The following is a 24,593-nucleotide window of genomic DNA, read 5'->3' on the forward strand; positions in this document are numbered from 1 at the left end:
TGTTTGCTTTTTTGACTGCCGCAGCACACTGAACCGACGATTTCAATGTGTTATCCACTATGACACCTAGATCTCTTTCTTGGGTTGTAGCACCTAATATGGAACCCAACATTGTGTAATTATAGCATGGGTTATTTTCCCCTATATGCATCACATTGCACTTATCCACATTAAATTTCATCTGCCATTTGGATGCCCAATTTTCCAGTCTCATAAGGTCTTCCTGCAATTTATCACAATCTGCTTGTGATTTAACTACTCTGAACAATTTTGTGTCATCTACAAATTTGATTATCTCACTCGTCATATTTCTTTCCAGATCATTTATAAATATATTGAAAAGTAAGGGTCCCAATACAGATACCTGAGGCACTCCACTGTCCACTCCCTTCCACTGAGAAAATTGTCCATTTAATCCTACTCTCTGTTTCCTGTCTTTTAGCCAGTTTGCAATCCATGAAAGGACATCGCCACCTATCCCATGACTTTTTACTTTTCCTAGAAGCCTCTCATGAGGAACTTTGTCAAACGCCTTCTGAAAATCCAAGTATACTATATCTACCGGTTCACCTTTATCCACATGTTTATTAACACCTTCAAGAAAGTAAAGCAGATTTGTGAGGCAAGACTTGCCCTGGGTAAAGCCATGTTGACTTTGTTCCATTAAACCATGTCTTTCTATATGTTCTGTGATTTTGATGTTTAGAACACTGTCCACTATTTTTACTGGCACTGAAGTCAGGCTAACTGGTCTGTAGTTTCCCAGATCATCCCTGGAGCCCTTTTTAAATATTAGGGTTACATTTGCTATCCTCCAGTCTTCAGGTACAATGGATGATTTTAATGATAAGTTACACATTTTTACTAATAGGTCTGAAATTTCATTTTTTAGTTCTTTCAGAACTCTGGGGTATATACCATCCAGTCCGGGTGATTTACTACTCTTCAGTTTGTCAATCAGGCCTACCACATCTTCTAGGTTCACCGTGATTTGATTCAGTCCATCTGAATCATTACCCATGAAAACCTTCTCCATTACGGGTACCTCCCCAACATCCTCTTCAGTAAACACCGAAGCAAAGAAATCATTTAATCTTTCCGCAATGGCCTTATCTTCTCTAAGTGCCCCTTTAACCCCTCGATCATCTAACGGTCCAACTGACTCCCTCACACGCTTTCTCCTTTGGATATATTTAGAAAAGTTTTTACTGTGAGTTTTTGCCTCTACAGCCAACTTCTTTTCAAATTCTCTCTTAGCCTGTCTTATCAATGTCTTATATTTAACTTGCCAATGTTTAAGCTTTATCCTATTTTCTTCTGTTGGATCCTTCTTCCAATTTTTGAATGAAGATCTTTTGGCTAAAATAACTTCTTTCACCTCCCCTTTTAACCATGCCGGTAATCGTTTTGCCTTCTTTCCACCTTTCTTAATGTGTGGAATACATCTGGACTGTGCTTCTAGAATGGTATTTTTTAACAATGACCACGCCTCTTGGACATTTTTTACTTTTGTAGCTGCTCCTTTCAGTTTTTTTCTAACAATTTTTCTCATTTTATCAAAGTTTCCCTTTTGAAAGTTTAGTACGAGAGCCTTGGATTTGCACACTGTTCCTCTTCCAGTCATTAAATCAAATTTGATCATATTATGATCACTATTGCCAAGTGGCCCCACCACCATTACCTCTCTCACCAAGTCCTGTGCTCCACTGAGAATTAGATCTAAAATTGCTCCCTATCTCGTCGGTTCCTGAACCAATTGCTCCATAAAGCTATCATTTATTCCATCCAGGAACGTTATCTCTCTAGCGTGACCCGATGATACATTTAACCAGTCAATATTGGGGTAATTGAAGTCTCCCATTATTACTGCACTACCAATTTGGTTAGCTTCCCTAATTTCTCTTAGCATTTCACTGTCCATCTCACCATCTTGACCAGGTGGACGGTAGTATACCCCTATCACTATAGTCTTCCCCGACACACAAGGGATTTCTACCCATAAAGATTCAATTTTGTATTTAGTCTCATGCAGGATGTTTATCCTGTTGCACTCTATGCCATCCCAGACATAAAGCGCCACACCTCCTCCTGAGTGTTCCTCTCTGTCATTGCGATATAATTTATACCTCGGTATAGCACTGTCCCATTGGTTATCCTCTTTCCACCATGTCTCTGAGATGCCAATTAATTCTATGTCATCATTCAATGCTATACATTCTAATTCTCCCATCTTACTTCTTAGACTTCTGGCATTAGCATACAAACATTTCAAAGTTTGTTTTTTGTTTGTATTTTCATTCTGCTTTTTAATTGATAGGGATAAGTTAGAATTTTTTAGCACAGGTGAGTTTTTAGTTACAGGCACTTGGACTACTTTTCTAATTATTGGAACCTCACTGTCAGGATGCCCTAATTCTAATGCATCATTAGTATCCTTTAAAGATACCTCTCTCCGAACCATGTGCTGCTGAGCGACTGTCGGCTTTCCCCTTTGTTCTAGTTTAAAAGCTGCCCTATCTCCTTTTTAAAGGTTAGTGCCAGCAATCTTGTTCCACCCTGGTTAAGGTGGAGCCCATCCCTTCAGAAGATACTCCCCCATCCCCAAAAGGTTCCCCAGTTCCTAACAAAACTGAATCCCTCTTCCTTGCATCATCGTCTCATCCACGCATTGAGACTCCGGAGCTCTTCCTGCCTCTGGTGACCTGCGCGTGGAACAGGGAGCATTTCAGAGAATGCTACCCTGGAGGTTCTGGATTTAAGTTTTCTACCTAAGAGCCTAAATTTGTCTTCCAGAACCTCCCTCCCACATTTTCCTATGTCGTTGGTGCCCACATGTACCACGACAGCCGGCTCCTCCCCAGCACTGTCTAAAATCCTATCTAGGTGACGCGTGAGGTCCGCCATCTTCGCACCAGGTAGGCATGTTACCAGGCGATCCTCACGCCCACCAGCCACCCAACTATCTACATTCCTAATAATCAAATCACCAACTATGACGGCCGACCTAACCCTTCCCTCCTGGGCAGTAGGCCTTGGGGAGATATCCTCAGTGCGAAAGGACAATGCATGACCTGTAGAGCAGGTCCTTCTACAGGATCCTTTCCTGCTGCACCTGGTTGGTGCTCTCCCATCATGAGACCTTCTTCCTCCAAGGCAGCACCAGGGCTGCCAGTCTGAAGTTGAGACTTGACTACTATGTCCCTGAAGGTCTCTGTCTGCCTTAGCTCTTCCAAATCTGCCACTCTAGCCTCCAGAGATCGGACTCGTTCTCTGAGAGCCAGGAGCTTTTTGCATCGCATGCACATGTACAACTTCTCACCGGTGGGTAAGAAATCATACATGTGACACTCATGCAAAAGACTGGGAAGCCCCCCTCTTGCTGCTGGACTGCTGCCTTCATCTCAATTTTGACCAGTACATGTATATATGAAACATCTGTGTATATTTCGAATTTTATAAATCAGTCACATACATGCATATATGCACCTTCACAAGTAAAAGTATGTATGAAAAAGTGGGCATGCTCAGGCATGTCAGTACATGGTTTGTACATACAAGTACAATGAACTGCGGTATTTTGAAAATGATTTAAGCGTGAACATTACCAACTGTGGGTAAGCAGACTATACTGTGCTTATGACTAGGCTGCACTTTGGCCATTTGAAGAGCTAAGAAAGGTCTTTCCAAACATATAGCCTCTGTGATGCCATTTTAGCATTTCAAAATGCACATAGCCTCAGAGATCAATCAAAAATTAATTTGCAGGGATGAAATCCCTCCCCAACAAGCTCTCCATTCTCACACTCGTCAAAATCCAACTGATCCCCTCACTCATTCTCTACCTTCTCTAGTCAATCTATCCCCTCCAGAGGGCTACCTCTTATAACTTCCTTCCCCCCAGCATAGTGCTCTCTCAACCTATGTTCCTCTAGCTTATACTTAAAATCCTCCAGGTCCGCTCACTTCCCCAGCTTACCTCCTTTCTCTCATTTACTTCATTCCTATCACACCCCCCAGCTGATACTTTCAACCGTAAGCCCCTCTTATAACACCTAACTGATCCTCTGTCATCCCCTCATCTCACCCATCCCTGATTCCCTCCTCATTTTCATCCCCCCGCCCCCTATCTCTCCTCCCTCCCCTCCAGCCCTCACCTTTCCTCAGTTGGTCCCTACACAACCCCCTAACTCCTCTCACATCTCCAGTTATTGATTCATTCCCCTTCTCTCACCCTCCACAGTCAATCCTTATGCAGTTGATCCAACTCTCACATCCCTCTGGCATCTGATCCCTCCTTTCAAATATCCCTTCTTTAAACATCCCCCTCTCCGGGGTCAGTGGCAACATTTTTCTTAGGACCCTAGACTACTGATAGATAACAACTGGTGAAAAGAGATGGCAGACTGAGGAAAGGAGCAAGATATTTTTGGGGGGTAGGTTCAGGAGTGGGTAAGGAGAGAGAAGCCATGACAATCTCTACCAGCTCATGCACTCTCAGCCTTCCCCTCTCCATAGGCCTGGTCCTAAGCCTATGGTGATCTGCAAGTAGTAGCAGCATTAGTAATTAAAATAAGTGCCAGGCCTATGAGACATTGCAAGCTAACAGACTTTGCAGTGACTCCAATCCCTCCTTATGCATGGCTTCCTGTTACACAAAAACCTCTGCAAGGGCAATGCCACTAACTCACAGACTCCAAGCGGAACTTCACTACTAACGATACTGGTGCCTAAAGAGTGCTGCTATTTGAGGTACTTGTGATCCCCCCAATGAAAGTTTTGCTCTGACCCACAGTTTGGGAAGTCATGAGTTAAGAAGTAAATTGTGACTACATTCTCCCATTATAGGATAGGGAGTCATTCATCAGAACTAATTATACACTGCACGCGTTAATAACTAGAAGTTGCACATAGGCAGCTGGAATGGCAGAAGAAAGAAGGATATATATTGACGACCTTCATGGCTAGGTACATGCATGGCAGTGTGTGAGTAAGAGAGTAATTGCAATAGGTTGTCCTGAAAGGGGTTTTACTGGGGGTGGAAATGGACCAAAGCATGCATCAAATAAAAGAGTCCCAAACTTAAATGAAAATAATAATAAACATTGTAATATTAATAATTATAAAATATTTAAATAATGTTTATGAGTACAAATCAAAATTGGCAAGGGATTGGGAACAGCTAGGATGTAAGCTATTGACAAAAAGTCCCCAGAACAACAGGTGGCTTGGTCATAAGATACCTAGGGGGCTGGTTGCAATGGCAGTTGCCTCATGGCCAGCAGCTCAAGAATAGTTGTTTGCCCTTTAGAGCAAGGGTGATTCACTGCAACACCTCCATTATCTTCCTAAAATCAGCATAAAGGCTGTGGAGTTTCACCTCCATCCTCTCCACAGCTACCCCATGACATTTGGAGTGCAAACCTCTGGGGCTCGAGCAGGGGTTCCTGCAGCAGATGAAGCCTCTGCAGCCAAGGGGCACTGAAGCAATTCAAGGTGAAGAGCTCCAGGGATCTGCCCATGGACCTTGCCCAGCAATGGCTAGGCACCCTCAGAATCTGTGTCCCAAGATCCCAGGGCCAAAGGAAGAGAAAGCCTTATAGGGAAGGGGAGAGAGATTGGTGGTAAATGGCCTATCACAGCTTAGTGATTGAGCCCCAAAGTTTGAGATTTAGCAAATAATCAAATATGAAAACAGTTTCAGGACTACAAGAATTTAAGAGTATAAGACATAGTATACGAAGTCAGACCAAGTTCCATCATGCCCAGAATATTCAATATATACCAAAACATGGATCTGTTTCTTGTTACTCCCTCTCTTGACTTTCCAAGTCTTCCTGGCTAATAATTTTTTATAGACTTTCCTCTAGTAACTTGTGCAAAGCTCTTTAAATCCTACTATGCTAGTTGTCATGGACACATTTTCCAATAACAGAATTCACAGCTTGATTGTGAATTGAATGTAAACAAATATGTTTGTCCTATGACCTGTTTTAAATCTGCTGGCTGGTAGTTTCATGGCGTGTCCCCTTGTTTTAGTATTATTTGAAATGATAAATAATCATTGTCTATTTTGCAATCCCACCTTATTCATGATTTTACAAATTTCTATCATATCCCTTCTCAATCATCTGTTTTCCTAACTGAATAACTCTAATCTGTTTAGCCTTTCTTTATAAGGAAACTGTTCCATCATCTTTATCGATTGTATTGCCCTTCTGTATACCTTTTCACTTTTGATATGTCTGTTTTGAGATCATGCAACCAGAATTGCATACAATACTCATGGTTCAGTTGCACCATGGATTGATACAGATGTTTCCGGTATTCTCCACTATATTCTTCACTCCTTTCCAAATAATTCTTAATATTTCATTTGCTTTTTTAATCACCACCACACACTGTGATGAGGATTTCAAAATATTGCCCACAAGAACTTCAAAGTCCTTTTCCTGAGAGATAATTGCTAATATGAAACTCACTATTGTGTACCTTTAGTAGGGATTATTGGTCTTTATGTGCATCACTTTGCACTTGTCCACATAAAATTTAATCTGCCATTTAGATACACAGTCTCCTAACTTGTGAGGTCCTTCTACAATTTCCCACAATCTGCTGCTATTTTTACAAGTTTGAATGATTCTGTATCACCTTAATACTATTTATTTTATTTTTTTTATTTATTTCTTTTATATACCGACATTCGATCGAAATATCACATCGGTTTACAGGAAACTGAGAGATAGGGCGGGGTCCGCCCTATTTTACATTATAACATGGTAGATTATAACTATATTACATTATAACATGGTACCATTATAACATGGTAACAATGTTTACAATGACATGGTAAGCATTCAGTTATGACTTAAGTGGCAGGAGGGATTAAAATATTGGGGAGAGGAAGGCGGTATAAGTAATTTAACATAAATAGTATATAATAATTGCTGGGAGGTGGGCAGTGGGGTGTAGGGTCAGGGGAGGGAGATCAGGGGTGTGTGGGTGGGTCAGGGGGGGTGAGATGAATTCTGGAAGGGTAAGGTGCATGTAGGTGGGTTAAGTGCCCACCTACACGCACTTACTTACCTACTATGATCATTTCACTTGATGCTCCCTTTTCCAGATCTTTCCTGAATATCTTAAACAGCACAGATCCCAATGCAGATCATTGGGCACTCCACGAGTGACTTTTCTTCATTTGGAAAACTATTTAGTTCTACTCTCTGTTCCCTTCTTATATCTACTTACCAATCCGCAATAGGCCACTGACCCCCATTTTATGACTTTTTCAATTCCTGAGGAGTCTCTCATGAGGAATTTCCTGAAAATTGAAGATTTGGTTCATTTTTTTCCACTTGTTTATTTATATTTCCAAATAAATCTAATAGATTTATAAGATTTCCCTTTGCTAAAACCATATTGATTCTTCCCCATTAAGGAATGTTTATCTACAGTATATGGCCAGTAATTTTGTTTTTAAGAATAGCTTCTGTCATAATGCTTGCCACAAAAAATTGGGCTCACCAGGTCACCCTGGGAGCCCTCTATAAAAAGAGGCATTAGATCAGGAGCATTCTAGTCTCCAGGTACTGTAGCTGTTTTAAATGATAGATTACAGATTATTGGCAACAGGTTGGAATTTCATGTATATGCTCTAAGAATTCATAGCTGAATACCATCTATCCCTGGTGATTTGTTTCTCTTTTGTTTGCCAGTTTGATCTATTACATTTTCCAGTTTCACAGTGATTTGCTTTAGTTGCTCAGAATCATCACATCCAAAAATATTGCTGGTGTGGTTATGTCCCCAACATCCTCCTCAGTAAAATAGAATTTGCTTAGTTTTTTTTCCTATTTCCTTGTCCTCCCTTAGTATTCCTTTTACTACTTGGTCATCTAATAGTCCATCAAAGTTCCTCTCAGTCTTCTTATTTTAAATTAACTTGACATATTATTTTATTATTATTTTTTTCCTGTATGGAAGAATTGTTTCTGGGCCTGTCGTATTTTATATCTAATTTGCCAATGTTTATGCTCCTTTCCATTTCCCTAGTTTGGATCCACTTTCCATTTTTTTGAACATTGCTCTTTTGGCTTTAATTGTTTGTAGAGACTAGGAGGTCTCCATCAAGAGGCCCTAGTCCTCAGCCTTTAATTTTAGTCCATCTGCATTGCAAACTATGGGAGTCATTCTCAAAAGGGATTGCACGCGAAAAGCCCCTTTTCGTGTGCGATACCTAAATCGAGGCGGGTTCTGGGCAGTGTCGGCACCGGAAGGGGAGGAGTTGGGGCAGCACCGGGGTGGATGCCGCGAAAACATCGCAGATGGCAAAAGGTAAGGTCCCTTATTGCCGCCAGTTTCGTGCTGAATAACTATATCTTTTATGGTGTAGTTATTCGGTGCGAAAGCCGGTAGCCAGCACACTGCAGTGGTGCGATGGCTCCCGGCTCTCACAGGCCCGCCTCCCGCTTCGCCCCTCCCACCCCCCATTACCACCTGGATTCTCTAAGGTCTGCGACCTTAGAGAATCCAGGCCTATGTCATTCCACTCTGCTCCCTCCCAGAGGCTTAGGCACCTGGGGGGGGGGAGGGGGGAGAAAGGAGGGGGAGGGTAAACATGTGACTAGGAGGTAGTATAGTTTTGATTCCAAGAAGGAAGGACGTGTTTCAGTGTGCTCTCCAGAGTTAGGCCCTCAGTTTAGCAAAAGAAGGGAGAGACAGTTCCCTGCCAGTTCTTGGTGATAGGCTGGAGAGAAAGAGAGGGAACAGTGATTTTTGTAATTTTTCCTAGACTGAAAGTAGAGATGTGAATCGTGTCCTCGATCGTCTTAACGATCAATTTCGGCTGGGAGGGGGAGGGAATCGTATTGTTGCCGTTTGGGGGGGGGTAAAATATCGTGATAAATCGTTAAAATCGTTAAAACCCGCTAAAACCCACCCCCGACCCTTTAAATTAAATCCCCCACCCTCCCGAACCCCCCCCCCAAATAACTTAAATTACCTGGTGGTCCAGCGGCGGTCCGGAACGGCAGCGGTCCGTAACGGGCTCCTGCTATTGAATCTTGTTGTCTTCAGCCGGCGCCATTTTCCAAAATGGCGCCGAAAAATGGCGGCGGCCATAGACCAACAGGATTCGACGGCAGGAGGTCCTTCCGGACACCCGCTGGACTTTTGGCAAGTCTTGTGGGGGTCAGGAGGCCCCCCCCAAGCTGGCCAAAAGTTCCTGGAGGTCTAGCGGGGGTCAGGGAGCGATTTCCCGCCGCGAATTGTTTTCCGTACGGAAAATGGCGCCGGCAGGAGATCGACTGCAGGAGGTCGTTCAGCGAGGGTTCTGGCGCCTCGCTGAATGACCTCCTGCAGTCGATCTCCTGCCGGCGCCATTTTCCGTACGGAAAACGATTTGCGGTGGGAAATCGCTCCCTGACCCCCGCTGGACCTCCAGGAACTTTTGGCCAGCTTGGGGGGGGCCTCCTGACCCCCACAAGACTTGCCAAAAGTCCAGCGGGGGTCCGGAAGGACCTCCTGCCGTCGAATCCTGTTGGTCTATGGCCGCCGCCATTTTTCGGCGCCGGCTGAAGACAACAAGATTCAATAGCAGGAGCCTGTTCCGGACCGCTGCCGTTCTGGACCGCCGCTGGACCACCAGGTAATTTAAGTTATTTGGGAGGGGGGTTCGGGAGGGTGGGGGATTTAATTTAAAGGGTCGGGGGTGGGTTTTAGCGGGTTTTAGTGTGCCGGCTCACGATTCTAACGATTTATAACGATAAATCGTTAGAATCTCTATTGTATTGTGTTTCATAACGGTTTAAGACGATATTAAAATTATCGGACGATAATTTTAATCATCGTAAAACGATTAACATCCCTAACTGAAAGTGAGTATTTTGGCTGGTTTGACCTGTACCTTCTGGGAGTTTGTAACCCCCTCTCCAGAGTTGTAGGAGGGCTCTGTATACCCCTTCGACCCATGAAGAGGAAGTTGCAATACCCAGCATGTGAAACCCTTGTTGTTTTGTTTTTTCTGTTTTGTGGGAACCCTTGTTTGCCCAGTGAGAGAGATATTCTTCAAAGAGAGTTTGGAGAATAAGACCATCAGGAGACTCCAACCAAAGTTTCCACCCTGGGACACGGGACACAGGCAGGTAAAGATTGGGAGTGCCCCTCTAGAGTCAGGGACTGTTTGGGGAAAGGGACGTGCGCCTTGTTTAGGATACCCCAGGCCCTTGGGTCAGACATTCATCCCACACCAAGGATGGATTACAAGTTCCAAGTTTCAGTAAAAAGGGACACTTCCACAGAGGGCTACATTATTTAAACTTGTACTACCTCAAAGAGAAGGAATCTGGATGTGTTTGGACATTTTATTTATACACTTTATTGATTTTCCTCCGATCTATATCAGTAAATATTATTTTGAACACCCATCCTTTGAGTCCTGCTTGTTTTGTCCAGGTACCTGTCCCAAACAACAAGAGTAACACACACATACACACACACACACACACACACACACACACACACACAAGGTTTCCCTTGCCTGAGCCACAAAGGTTACCCTTCCCCCGCCTTCCCAGGAGAAAGAAGAGTTGGGGAAAAAACAGAAGAGGTAGCCCTCTTAAAGAAATTTTTTCATGGCCTTTTGGAATCATCACTAGTCCACAAAAAAGGATTACATAAAATGGTGCCAGCAAGTCACAGTGACTCACAGGAAATGGTTGGACAGGTCGGCATGGATACCAGAATGTAGGGCATGGGTGTTGCCATTTTGTGAAAATCATAGGTAGCTAGAAGCTAATGGGGGCGAAGAAAAGCGTGCGCCACAGTGCACACCAAATTAAACGGATAAGTTAAATACGTGGGGAGTCGCGATGTGTTTCGCCCCCCACATATTTAACGAATATTGCAAGATACGTTGCGGATCGCCAATACATTGAAAATGAATGCATACCCCTAATGGAAATCTAGGGGAAATGTTTCCACTGTAAAGACACTAATTCAGTTCTAACCCAAATCAACAGGAAAGTGAACAAAAGCAGATGCTGCCTGACAGCGGGTTGAAGGCCTGCTTAAAATACGTTAATGATGAATTGTGATAATCTTATATGATACTTGGAATTCTAAAATCAGGACTTAGATATGTACATTGTAAAGATATACATTGAAAGAATTGTCATAAGTAGCATTTTATATGTGTAAATATCTAAAATGTAATAATTTAGACATGTGGGTAACTGAGTGTTTAAAGGCAAAGAGGATAACTTTCAGACAAATGTGCGCAGTGACATATACATATGTACACAGATCTATGCTTGTATTTTATAAACCACAGATAAGATATATGCACATTTTATAAAATAGACATATCTCTATCGCACAACATATATGTGTATATTAGGGATATGCATTCATTTTTCCTGAATTAGGCACTTTCAAGATCCTGAATGTGAAGGGAATTAGAGGGTGTATGAGCCCTTTGTCTTATGGCATAATTGATGTATCATCCAGGGCGAACCCACAAGGCCTACGCCGACAGCTGGCGAATGTGCCCTGTAGTGGGGCAGTCTGAAACATCATCTCTACCAGCCGTCTGCCCCATAGGTTGAGCCTTTGGGTTCTGGCAGCCAGAAGGACATAAGCAGTACCTAGGGTGGTGAAGATAACTAGCTTCCAAAGGCATACCAGGGTAAAGGCAGGCAGCTGACTAACAGAGTCAGAGATAGGCCAATGTTGGGGCAGTTGGCTAGCAAAAGTGGTCAGGTCCAAGCAAAGGTTCAGGTCCAGGTGGCAGGCAATCATGTTCGGGTCCAGGCAAGGGGGTCAGGTCAAGGTGGCAGGCAATTGTGGATAGGTCAAAGCAAGGGGTAAAGATTCATAAAATCAAGCCAAGGATGAGTGATGACATACTGAAGATACTGGAGAAAGAATATAAGACAAAGCAAGGCTGGAGAAAGGAGGTTGGAGAAGATAAGGCTGGATGACAAGGCTGGATGAGGCAAGGCTGGACGAAGGAAAGGCTGGGAAGGCAAAGCTTGATTCAGTACCACAGGAGGGAGGAACCAGGAACATGAACGCAAAATGTACTGCTGCAAGATAGGAGACCCTTGCTGAGGTGAAACACTGCTGATGGACCATTCGTTAAAAAGCCCGGTCAGGCTGATGTCATTGGGAAGCACTGTTCAGTGTTTCCCACCACAGGGCCTGTATTATAAGCTCATATGCATCATCAGCAGTCAACAGCATGCGAAGATGGCAGAATTCTCCTGCTACAGGAGGCCCTCCAGCAGCGTCAGTCAGCAGAGGGGGGTGAATGCAGTAGCTCGCATGCAGTTCCAAAAGCCATCAAATGTAACAGAATCCCTCTCCAAAGCCCCTTACTTGTCTTCTTGGTTCAGTTCATCTGAATCATCACCCTTGAAATCATCTCTGTAAATGGTATTATTGCGCTTCCTGGCCACGGACGGTCCAAGGCCAGACCTGCTCACCTCGCTACGCCTTCTACCAGCTCTGGGCACGTCGCCGCTACGGCCGCTTCCAGCCCGTGGCGTCTCCGGGCCCCCTGTGCTCCTGCTCCAGACCAGGGCTCATGGCAGGGCTAGGCATCCTCCAAAGTGTCGGCCCCACCCCTAGGCATGTGCACGCGGACCACCCAGCCTCTTAAAGGGCCAGGGGCAGATCCCAGCTCCGTGGCGTGCCCTGATTGATCACTGCTTAAAAGGAAGTCGTCTGACCCCACTTCCTTGCCTTGGCAATCGGGGTCATGTTGTGATAGCAAGTTTGCCTTCTTTTTCCTGTGCCTTGTTCCAGTGTCTTGTTCCAGCCTTCCATTCCCAGTGTCCTGTTCCAGCGTCCTCCTGTTCCAGCATCATTCTGTTCCAGCGTCTTCCAGTTCCAGCGTCTTCCATTTCCAGCGTCCTTCTGTTCCAGCATCCTTCTGTTCCAGCATCCTCCTGTTCCTTCATCTCTCCAGGTAGTACCATTCAGACTGTCATCTCGGTACTGACCTCTGCCTGTTACTTCGACTACGCTTGCTCGCTCCCTGGATTTGACCTTTGCCTGTTTCCTCGACCACTTCTGCACGCTTCATAGTGGTAGTGGGAATCTGCAAGTGCTCCACTAATCGTTGAAGAATGAAGTTACCTCCTGCCCCTGAGTCCACTAGGGCAAGAGTCTGATACTCAAAGAGTCTGATACTCAAAGATACAGGAAGAAAGAGCGGAAGAGAGGGGGCAGTAAGACCTAAGAAGAGTCTTCCCGTAGGACTTAGGTCTGCCAGTTTCCTGGACATATAGGGCATATTTGAACAGCATGGCCCGGATATATAGGGCATGTTTGAACAGCAAGGTACATACACAGCCCCAGTTTCATCCGTGTTCTTCTATCTTTAGCTGTCAGATGGCTGCGGCCTAATTGCATTGGTTATTCCTTGCCAGCCACTAGAACTGGGGGAATAGGCCTGGGTTTGGACTTAACTCAAGTTTCACCCTGAAAGGGTCTTCTGGGAGTCTTGGTCTCTTGAACCTTGTCACAAAGTCGGCGATCAATCCTAGTTGCCAACTTCACTAGTTCAGCCAAGGTCTCAGGCATTTCACGAGCATCGAGCTCATCCTTCAGACGGGAGTTCAGTCCTTCAAAGAAGAGTGTCCTCAGGCATTTAGGGTCCCAATGTAATTCAGATGCCAGTGTCTTTACTTCGATAGTGAAGTCAGCCAAAGGTTTATTACCTTGCTTTAGATGAATTAAAGAAGATCCTGCAGTGGTATACCAGGTAGGGTCAACAAAAACTGATTTAAATAGCTCGAGGAATCCTTCAATGTCATGTAGAATAGGATCCTTGCGCTCCCTCAGAGAAGAGGCCCAAGTCAACGCTCTTCCATCCAGATAAGACAAGATATAGGTGGTCTTGGTATAAGCTGTGGGGAAATGGTAGGGATGTGCAGACAAAAAGTTTGCGTTGATAAGTTGATAAGTTGAAGTTGAGGGTCGATTTCATTCAATATGGACATATGGAGAATTCCATAAATTGAGGGTCTGTCCATACGTTCACCGGTTCCCTAAATAAAAATTTAAACCCCTCACCCTCCTTAATCCCCCCCCCAAGACTTACCAAAACTCCCTGGTGGTCCAGCGGGGAGTCAGGAAGCCATCCCTGTATTCCTTTGCGAGGAGCACGTGACGTCGGCGTCACTCCGACGTGACGCCGACATTACGTGCTTCTCCGCGCCTCCGCTCCCGGACCCCCGCTGGACCCAACCGGGGTCCCGGAGCGGAGGCGCGGAGAAGCACGTGACGTCCGTGTCACTCCGACGTGACGCCGACGTCACTTGCTTCTCCGCGCCTCCGCTCCCGGACCCCCGCTGGACCCAACCGGAACTTTTGGCCAGCTTGGGGGGGGGCCTCCCTTGTCAGTGATGTCTTCACATCAACCCCTCGTCTGTGATGTCTTCGCATCAGTCCCTCATCTGTGATGTCTTCGCATCAGTCCCTCGTCTGTGATGTCTTCGCATCAGCTAGAGTCTCAAGTCTTCTATGTGCCAAGGACTCCATCTTCCCTTGTCCTTATTCTAGCCTGCCGCCCATTGCCGTACCCAGCGGCAGGTATGAAAGGGCTTGGAACGGTCAGAGGACTGTTCATCAATCAACATTGCGTTGTTGGTTGTCCAGGGTGTGCAGGTCCGGTTGAGGGTCAGACTTTGTGCCCAGTCCTTGTGTCCGCCATGTCTTGCCATGCACCCATGCTCGCACAAGCTCACCTCCCACGGTCTGACTTGGGGCTCCTCCCTGGGTTGTGCTGTGGCCCAAGGGCTCACAACCCTGTTCAGAGACGACTGCGTCTCCGTGCCTCGGAGCGTGATGGGCGACGTAGGTCGTGCTCGCAACAGAATCCAAAGGCCCTCAAGCCTTCAGCTTGTAACAGAATCCAGAGGCTTCCAAGCCCTCCATTCGTAACCGCAGCCAGAGGACGCGCTCGTAACACCACTGTTACTGAGGCAAAAATTGAAAAATTATTTTTTTTCTATAGCAAGAAATGGACTTCTTGAGAAAAAATTCTATAGCTGTGTAAAAATGTGCAGCAAAATTATTAAAGTAAATGAATACATCCATTCTATGCGCCTTTGCAAGGTTTTTGTGAATTTTTTTTTTACATTGTTTGCTTGGGATTAATGAAAAATCTTTTCCCCAGTTTTATTTTTCCAATATGGCTTTACATATATGATTTTAGGTCTGAAGCTTGCATTTTATTTTTAAATTCAAAATGAGTAAGATTTCATCATGCATTAATGTAAGATAGAGAAGCACAATTCAGTTTTTAGTGAAAAATACCAAATCCATTAATTTCATGCCAGAGAAGATTTCAGAATAAATATGTTTGGTAAGATTTTGATTTCACTATGTTGATTTAAAAAAGACTATGGGGGTCATTTTCAAAAGCGATCGCACGCGAAAATTCCCTTTTTGCGTGCAATCACTAAATGGGGCGGTGTCGGCCCTGGAAGAAGAGGAGTCTTGGCGGCACCGGGGCCGATTCTACGGAGACATCGCTGGCGGTGAAAGGTAAGGACCCTTATTGCCTCCAGTTTCGCACCAAATAAATACACCTTTTATGGTGTAGTTATTCGGTGCGAAGGCCATCAGCCAGTGCACCGCAGTGGTGAGATGGCTGCCTGCTTTCACAGGCCCGACCCCCGCTTCGCCCTGCTGCCCCCCATAAGGTCTGTGATCTTAGAAAATCCAGGCCTATGTGAAAAAGTAGATGTGCATTTGTCAGGATCCTTTCCTCTGAGGTATTTTCAGGGTAGAAATTTATATCAGAAGGGAAGAATTCATTTGATTAAACTGTCAAACCATCATCTTTATAAAAGCAGAATCAAACAGAACAAAATCTAGATTGTTCAGCTCTTTCCTACAGGCTTCCATCACATTTTCTAAACTGGCAGAGACATTTTTTTAACTATCATACTGCCCTAAATAAATACTCTTCAAAATGAATATTCATAAGGAAATTACAAAAGAAATGCTGCAAAAAAATAAAATAAAAGGGACAAAAGATCATCAACAGAAAAAAAATATACATTTTTCAGCTGTCATAAAAAATAGTTATGAACCATTCAGAGACATTTTGTTGTGACAGAACGGCATGATCAGAACTGGGAGACAGTGCATTGTTATCATTTTCTTCAGATATTACCTGAAGATATCACAGCATGTAACAAAATATTTACTATGAGGTCAATGTTCATAGGATTTTTCCAGCTAATTTTTGGGAAATATGAATATTTCACCCTGCTCTCTGAGTACATTTTGCTTGGGAAACTTTTGACCTGCACAAAATTGAGCTGGATAAAAGCAGGCAGTACTGGAGGCATACCTGGGTCATAGTTCCATATTTTTTGGTTAGCAATGATATTCAGTGATCATAAAAATTTCCCAAATGGAAGGCCAAAAGTTATCTGGGTAATCAAAAGAAAAACATGTAGCAGGGAATCCGCAACACCGAATCTCCCCTCCATCCCGTGCTCAAGAGAAAAAAATGTAGTGGGGCCAAGTGGTGGTGGATCACCTCTCCCTATAGCCTTTATGCCAGTGAATAAATAAATACTAAGGCTACGCGTGTAATATACGCGCGTAACCCGAGAAAATCTGCCCCTGCGTGCCGAACCTATTTTGCATAGGCTTGGCAGTGTGTGCAAGCCCCAGGATGTGCGTATGTCCCAGGGCTTCGTAAAAGGGGCATTCCAGAGGTGTGACCATGGGTGGGGCGCCAGCCCAGGGGTGTTCCGGGGACAAGACAGAGGCCTCTGGAACAGCCGCTGTACCGGGGGATGATGCGCTGGCAGCCGGCCGGCGCACGCAAGTTACGCCTGCCCAGAGGTAGGCGTAACTTCAACGATAACAGTAGGGGGCTTAGATGAGGCTAGGGTCGGGTTAGATAGGGGAAGGGAAAAGAAGATGGGAGGGGGGGGGGGGCGGAGGGAACAGAGGAAGCCTGCGCGGCTCAGCATGTGCAAGTTGCTTAATTGTGCACTCCCTTGCGCAAGCCGACCCTGGATTTTATAACATGCACGCGCTGCCGGGTTGTGCGAACAAATCTACGCCCATGCGAAGGTTTGAAGATCTGCCCCATAGTGTTATTTATTCACGTCATTCCTCAGCTTGTATGTGAAATTAATTAAAGCTGTAGCACTACTTTGCCACCATATTTTATTGAATTGATATGCAGAGGCAAATATTTTGTTTCAGCTTGATTATTCAATTTCTAGGCCACAATCATTTGTTTGAGACAATTTGTTTTGTATGTTTCTTTTTTTCGTTCATTTTTTTCCCATTAAAGTCAATGGGGGAAGCAATGCAGCCTATTCAGGCTTCCAAATAAGGGTTTTCTAATCATTTCTAAAGTAACTTGTTGGTAGACATCATCAGAGGGGAGAAGAGCATTACAATCTATCAAGATTATGTCAACATGGCACCAAAAATGGCATGAATAGCCCAAGGACCTGTAATGTGCAAAACGGTACCAGTGTGGCACCCTGAGAGGAGCAAAGCAGTTATCAAGAGTAGCCAGAACACTCCAAAGCTCCAAAAGAGGGCAAAAGGCACCAACAACAGTGGCAGCAAACCCCCAAGGCATTACAAGAGGGGCAATGTAGCAGTGAATGTGGCATGAATGGCTCAAGGCAACATGAATACAAAAGAAAGCACCAAAAATAGCGGGAAAAACCCCAGTGCACCAATAGAGAGTCAAAGCGGCAAAAAGAGTTGCATGTACAACTCAAAGCACCTTGAGAGGTGCAAAGCAGCCACATAGAATGGCAAGAACATCCCAAGGCTCCAAATGAGGGACAAAGGTCACCAAACAAATTGCACAAATCTCTAAGAAGGGAGAAGCCAGAGGAATTCTCTGGAGAAGGGTTAATGTTATTTCTGTTTGGTATCATTAGGGGAAGGAGCTGGTTGTACAGTATTGGAGTTGGTATTCCCCATTATTGTGCATAATCTCAGCCCTGTCAATATTATCTGCCTGCTATACCTCCTCAGTGAAGGATAAGATGCTACAGATTAGAGACCTCAAATTATTTTTAGCCAGTAGATTGTTCATTTTCCTGTGGATTCAGGGAATACAGGACATGACTAATCTTCTGAATAAGTTTTTGAAAGTTCTGACTCTATTACCTGAAATGAAGTAATAATTGAGAAGCATGGTCTGGTTTTAGATGCTGCACTTCTGCTGTGCCTGTCTTTTTCTGTGGTATAATACATCAAAATCTAAACACCAGATGAGACCAGTAGTCAGTAAGAACTATAAGTGAAAGGAGTTTGAAAAAGTGCACGAGGGCATGAAATCTTTAATGATAACTGAGCAAGGTCTATAAAAAGCATAGAATTGCCAGGGAAATACCAATATTTGTCAAGTACCATAAGGGAATGGAATTTGGAAAGAAATCAAAGACAGCCAGAACAGAGGAGATAACAAAACTGGTTTGGAACAGTAGCAGGAGCAATAGTACTGGTGATTATAATTATAAACAATAGGTGCACAGAAACATAGCAAGAAGAGTGGCAGAAAGTCCCCGAGTTGTACATTGAGGGCTAAGGTAGGAAGAAGAATAACATCAAAAGCCCAAGGTACTAGGATGGACAAAGTGGTACCAGGACTGGCATGAAAGCCCAAGAGTCCATGAGTAGTGCAGAAAATGTACAAAGCATTGAATTACCAGAGCAAGACCGAGAGTCAACAAGTACCATAAGAGAAGGGAATTTTGAAAAAACCTCAAAAACAGTAGGAGGAGAGGAGGAAACACCTAAATGAGTGGCTTGGAGTAGCAACAGCAGCAGTGGCTCTGGCAATTAAATGATATATTGCTGTTTGTGGGGCAACCTAGGACTAGCATTCCTGTCATTATTCAATGTTTTATGGTTTTTCAAACTATTTCTGGCCTAACCATTAATTTTTCTAAATCAGAAGCGCTTGCCCTTGATCCCGGAGTGCAAAATCAGTGGCCGGGAGGGTTCCCTTTCAAATGGGCTCTGAATAAAATGAAATATCTGGGGGTTTGGATTTCCCGTGATCCTCTGGACCTCTATGAACTGAATATAAAAACCCCACTGATAGAATTAGATACTCAACTTAAGGTTTGGCGTTCATTACCCCTTTCCCTCTTTGGTAGAAGCGCTCTTCGTAAAATGGTCCTCATGCCTAAGTTACTTTATAAATTACATATGTTGCCCTGTTGGCTAACTAGCAGGGATGTAAAGTGGTTGCAGTCTTCCTTCCAAAAATTTCTTTGGGTGGAAAAAAAAGCGAAGTTATGATATCAGGTGTTGATTTCTCAACGGGTGGAGGGGGGCCTTGGCTTGCCGGATGTTAGGTTATACAATGCGGCATGCCAACTCCATTATGTAGGGGAATGGATCCTTGATGAATATGCATATTGTGATGATGGACTGGTTATTAGCATGGTTGCACCTTGGTCTCCTCTGTACCTGATCCAAGCTAGTCCGGAGGCTTACCGGACCTTACATATCCCTCGCAGTTTGGTGCAACCTTGTCGCCAGGCTTGGTGCTGGATACGGTCCCGTGGAGGCCTGTCTGGTTTCATCTCTCTTTTCATGCCATTAATGGGTAATTTGGACTTTTCTCCAAGTAGAACCAACTATTATCTTTTTGATGCCTGGTTACAGAAAGGTTTAGCGTTCATTTTTCATTTTTATGTTACTGACTCACCGGTAGTAAAGGACTTTACATCTTTGGCCCTAGACTATAATTTATCCGCTAAACACTTTTATGCATATTTACAGACCCGTCATTATCTTCAATCCTTTCATTGGACTGCGAAGACTTATACAAGGGAGTCAGCTTTTGCACAGCGTTTTTTTTATGGTGCTCTAAAGGGTAATTCCATCAAAGGTTGGTGTGAATTTGGCAGATTGTATCGTTCTGTGCCGCATGTAGCTTCTTTAGCTCGATATTGGACTGAAGCATGGACTATGGATATTACTTCTTCATACTTGCTTTCGTGTTTTAAACTTATGCCCAAAAGCCTGCCAGATCTTTCCCTACAAGAGTTGCAATTTAAGATTTTGCACCATATTTTTTGTGATGATGTTCGCCAATGTCGGATGGGACAATTATCCTCCCCAAAATGTATTAAATGTCATCAAGTGACAGGTACTTTGGCACACAGGTTGCTTCTGTGCCCGATGCTGAGATCATTTTGGATGCAGGTGATTGCAGTAGTCGCTCAATGTACTGGCTCTTCTATTGCCTGGATGGGCAAGCTGCTTCTATCTGGTTTAAGAGGAGCCCTTCCTTCTTACAAGTTGTCCTTGGATAAATTTGGCCACACTGCCGTATTACTGGCATGCCGCACTATCTTAGCTGATTGGATAACACCAGACACGCCTCCCAACTTGCAGGCCTGGTATGGGCGGCTTGCATTTTCAATGCAAATGGAACGGATGGTTGCCCTGAGCAGTGAGAAGGAAAGGGATTTGGTATACCAGACTTGTTGGTGAACCTGCTATGACCTATTACCGTCGGATCTTCAATCTACTTTAAATACAGCTGGATATCATTCCTCTTGGAAGTGATTGGAATTCTAAGCCAACTGGTTTGTTATGTGACCTGACTACTACAGTGGGGACTGCACTTTGAGAGGGCAGTCAATGTCTTTTAGCTTTAAATGGTGAGCAATACTAGTTATGAAAGGGGTTGCCCCCAGGGCAAGGTGGGGGGGGGATGTGTGTTGTGTGTGGACTGTGTGTGGTTGTCTGGGTTGTAACTGGGTGATGGGCTATGTTTGGAGTTTTCTTTGTTTTCTCTTGGGGAGTTGTTCAAATTTACCTTGTTTATTAATGTATATAGCTGCTAATATCCCACAGTTCAGTTCCTTAATGTACCTTTGACTGTACCTGTGATGCTCTTTAATAAAAATGATTTTGACAAAAAAAAATCAGAGTTAAAATGCTTGCTAGTGGCACACATTGTCTACCATCTGGTTATGTCTATATAGTTTACTACAGTAGTAAAATACAATACTACACTTAGTAACTCACAGCATCTGCAAAAATATCTTTCATACAATGTGTATGTGTGCTGAATCCAGGGGCATAGACACAAACTTTGAGGCAAAAAAGAAACAGACAAGACTCAAGCTGGTATTCACAGTGATCCGCCTCTTAAGATAATAGTAGGTACAGATTAGAAGACAAGACATCAGCATACAGAATAAGACAGAATGATAGTGTGGTATAAAAAAAAACAGCCCCTAGGTATATAGTATATATAGTATGGGGTATTGCAAACAGCACAGAGGCATCTAAACTGCCAAGGCATAAAGTGTAAGGTATCTCAAATATCACAAAGGTATCATAACTCTCAAGGCATGGTGTGTCAGAAAGCACAAACAGTGCAGAGGCATCAAAACCCCCAAGGCCTAGAGTGTGGGAAATCATAAACAGCACAAATGCATAAAAAGACAAAACATAACATGATAGGGGCAACTGTAACTAAAAATAGTAGAAAAGAGTCCAAGCCAGATAAGGTGCATAAAGAGCAGCAGAGACAGTACCAACAGTGAAATGAATATCTCCAAAGGATCTGTAACATGGGCAAAAGGTACCCATAGTGGCAGGAGGTCTCTAAAGCACTATGAAAGAGCCAGGAGCATGTGGCACTGTAACAGTGACAGATGTTGACAGCATGTTATAGAACCAAAAAAGAGCTAGGGAGCTAGGATGAGAAACATTTATTTTACTTTATTTTATTTTATTTTTTTTACATTTTATTATGGGAACAAATCACTCCAGAATAACAAAGAAAGAAGCAAGTTGGGAGAACTAGGCTTGAATCGTAGAGGGGTATAAAAAACAAACAGTAAGGTGGAGAACCAGAAAAGGAGTGATATAAGAGGAGAAACTTTCATTTTTTCACAATTTACTTTTGGGGGAAAAAAAGCATCCCATTATAACCAAGAAAGAAGTAGGGAGGGAGAACCTGGCTAGGATCAAAAGGGCAAAAAACACAGAGGCATTAAAACCCCATTTATAGTGTCAATAGCATGGCAACTAGGCAGAGTGGCAACAAGATCCCCAAGATGTAGGGTCAGTAAAAGGTAAGCAAGGCAGAACATCAGCAAGACACCTCAAGGTATAGCATCAGGACCATAGCAGCTAGACAGAGTGGCAGCAAGACTCCTAATGTGTAGCATCAGAGGTATGGCAAGAAGACAGAGTTGGAACTAGACTACCAAGGTATAGGGTCAAGGGCATGGTAGCTAAGAAGAGAGGCAGGAAGATCCCCAAAAGTCTCTTAATCATTCTACCACTCATATGGATATTCAGGAAACCCAGCAAAAACATTTTAATTTTCAAGAAGACCAATTTTTCCATCAAATCTGGTGCCTGTCTTAAATGATGAGGGTTCACAATGTCCTCTGCCATTGAGAAGACATGTTTGCTGGGCAAGCAGTTTGGTGAGGAGGAAACATAATTCTGAGTCAATAAGGCCAGATCTGGCCAGACCACTGTCTTGTACGCCCAATACACCAGCAGATATGTGGCCATGTTCTCCATGGGCTTTGTCAGATATTATGCCATAGAAATTTCTGCTGATGTCTCCTGTGCTGGGGTGAGGTAAGATTCTCTCTTGCCAGCTTCTTTAGCTATGGCCTACATCAGGAGAGATGGTTCTGTGGGAGGTAAGGGAGGACATTGTAACTAACAGGGTGCTGCTCAGGCTCACACTACTCTCTGGGCTGGGCATTCTTTCTTGGACTATATCCCCTCCGTACCTCTGCCTCTGGTACTCCTGTTCACACAGTCTAGCTGCCAGTATCTCCTTCATGTAAGTGATACCCTGGAATTTGAAGGCAAGATTCCCTTTCACCCATGGATCACAAACTGGAGCAAGCATGCAAGTATTGTTTTCTGTCAGAGGTTTCAAACTGTTTTGAACCTGTTGCTGCAAGGAGTTCACAAATACAACATCACCTTCTTGCTCATGGAAATGTTCTAACTTTTCCCTCAGAATATTGTACTACGAAGAAGACCCTACCCAGCTCTTCTGGAACTCAGATCCTCCATGGCATCCTTGACTTCAGGACTTGTATCAGCTGCCGTATAACTACCAAATCATGATGCCTTATGACTGGGTAACTATAAGTGGGTGATCCACATCTATTTCTGTTTCCAGGGACAGGTCATGAACGATCGTCTGCTATTACATTAACTTCTGCAGCATAAAATAGGTAGAATTTTAGAAGTGCCAATAGTTTATATCATTGCAAACAGTGAACAAACCAAATGAACTCTAAAATATTACTTTTCAACCTTGATACAGGTGATGTGGAATCTCTCACTCATGACTCTTTAGATTATTAATAGCCAAATCACATTCAAAAATCTTATAGGATTCTGAGATCAATCATTATGCTCCACCAATGATAGCACTGAAACCATTTTTTATAAATTTTGTAATATGCAATTAAAAACTTAGCTTAGAAGACTTCTTGTAGTATCAGGTGTTAGATTAGAAAAGATATCCCAACACTAACCATGTTTTGAAGCAGTATCTTCATCAGGGGACACTATATCTTCCATCTTCCCAAAAACCTCACACTAGTTCAGACTTCTATAAGTATGTGGCTGTGATTTGTCCATTAATAAACTAAAGAGTCATGACTGAGTGATTCCATATTATCTATGTCAAGAGTGAAGAGCCATAATGTTCAGGAGTGATATGTGGGTGTTCATTCTAGTGGATGCAACCTTAAATTAGTCACTTATGAGGCATCCCAGTATTGAAAGATATCCAGGTATGTAACTTGGCAAGATACAATGTATCCAGATAAGTTACAAGGTATATTAAGCGGCACAGCTAAGCCACTGAATATACATGTATAGATAAGTACTTAGGCATACAAGTTATAACTGGCTAAGTTAGACCTGCTCTATGGCATCTAGTAACTTGAGATGAGGTTTTGGTGGTGGTCTAGGGTTTTAGGGCCAGTTTTAATTGCACAGGCAGAAGTACTGACAGCACAATACACTTCAGTGAAGATATGATGTGATTTGGAATGAGTAAAGGTACACAAAAATGAGCTTTCTACAATGTACTCTCGCCCTAGCTTGATAGCAACCAGGTAGAGAATGTGTCTCACTTCGAGTTTCTAGATGACCCTCCTATAGTGATATAAATAGTTGACTAATATGCAAATCTTATAAAGAGTCTCTCTCTCTCTCTCTCTCTCAGCAGCAAGAATCATGGAAATGCCTGTCTGGGCACTTCTTAGCTTGCAAAATACCTATGCAAAGCGGCAAAATAATGTATGTTGCGGTAACTGAAAAATTACCCTTACCATGCCACTTTTTTTTTTTGTGGGTGATATTCATGTGAAAATTATAGCAAAATGATTGATCTAGGACATAATCAGTTAACTTTTGTGGCTTAGACTGTCTAAATATTAGACTTCAATAAGACGCTTGTCAGCACTTTTTCAAACAAAGATATGACTCAGAATTTAGTTAGAACAAATATAAATTTAATATTTCATATCTTTGGAAGCACAGATGCCAACCTTGCAAGACAGGCAGAGCATCAC

The sequence above is a fragment of the Rhinatrema bivittatum genome, chromosome 1 (genome assembly GCF_901001135.1).
Source record: "Rhinatrema bivittatum chromosome 1, aRhiBiv1.1, whole genome shotgun sequence".
Taxonomy (NCBI): Eukaryota; Metazoa; Chordata; class Amphibia; order Gymnophiona; family Rhinatrematidae; genus Rhinatrema; species Rhinatrema bivittatum.